The sequence below is a fragment of the Varanus komodoensis genome, unplaced genomic scaffold (assembly GCF_004798865.1).
Source record: "Varanus komodoensis strain SLA01 unplaced genomic scaffold, ASM479886v1 scaffold4, whole genome shotgun sequence".
NCBI lineage: Eukaryota > Metazoa > Chordata > Lepidosauria > Squamata > Varanidae > Varanus > Varanus komodoensis.
In genome coordinates, this window is record NW_025335941.1 from 16,366,324 (window position 1) to 16,367,481 (window position 1,158).

Sequence of the window (1,158 nt, forward strand, 5' to 3'; positions counted from 1 at the left end):
CCCAGCTGACGTCCACTCTTCTCTGCCCTTCCTTCCCCCTCCCGCCTCCAAATCTCTCCGCCCCGAGGCGCGCATGCGTCGCTTCACGGCCTCGTTCGCGCCCAGGCGAGAGTGGCGACGTGTAAGCCTTGCTCGGGATGCCTGGGGGCTTCGGCGGCGGCTGGGGCGCCGAGCGCGCCCGTTGAAAATGGGCCTGCGGCACATGGGGAGGCGGGAGCTGCGGATTCCCGGTGGCTCGTACTTGCTTCGCGCTGAGCCGTATGGCGGGCTTGCTTCTGTGCAGACCCATTTGTGAACACTAGTTATGGCGTCAGTGGCAACAGCGCTGTCATTGTGGTGCCCGAGGACGCTCGTGGTCAGCCTACTCCAGTACTGCCCCTAGTAAAACCTCTACCTTTATTCGAAAATAATTGGAATGCCCTACCTTTCTCCGATCTTTGCACTGTCCTCGAACACAATTAGCACAGACATAACGGGAGAAACTAGCTTTAAAGAGAATTAATTAACATGCTCCATTAAACAGAACAGTTTGCTTGCTGCAGAGCGACAAAACATTCATGTCCAACGCAGTGGACAAAATAGGCAAGATTTGCATTCTTCCCCATCTCTACACGCCTCCCAAGTTGAAGGTACTTCGCTGGACCTGGAGGTTTTTTGAGAAGGAAGTTATGTGCATCTTGAGATATTTACTACATGAAGATTACCAGCATGTGCTTAAGGAACAGCCTATTTGGTAGAAGGCAATTAGTAAGATCACAATAAATAAAACTGCTAATGTATAGGGTTCTGATACTGATTGCATTGCAGAAACATACCTTCAATTCATTCGGCCTTAAACTTATTTTGGATAGTGTGCTAAGTCACAGTACTGGAAGCATGATAAAAGCTGCATCTATTGAAACTCCTATATAATTATTTATAGGCAGAATATCCTATGCATATGAGATCTATTCACTACATTTTGAACTCTTCCCAAAATCTTACCTTGTTTCCAAGATTGCTGCATTCACAACATTTAGTTTAAAACAAAGCAAAGTTGAATCCAAGACTTTTTTGGCTTACTTTACACTTTTATCTGAATTCTTCAGTTTATATCATATGATAAAAATGCTACTAAAATAAAACTAGATAAAAACTAAATGTGTTTGGTTTAATTAG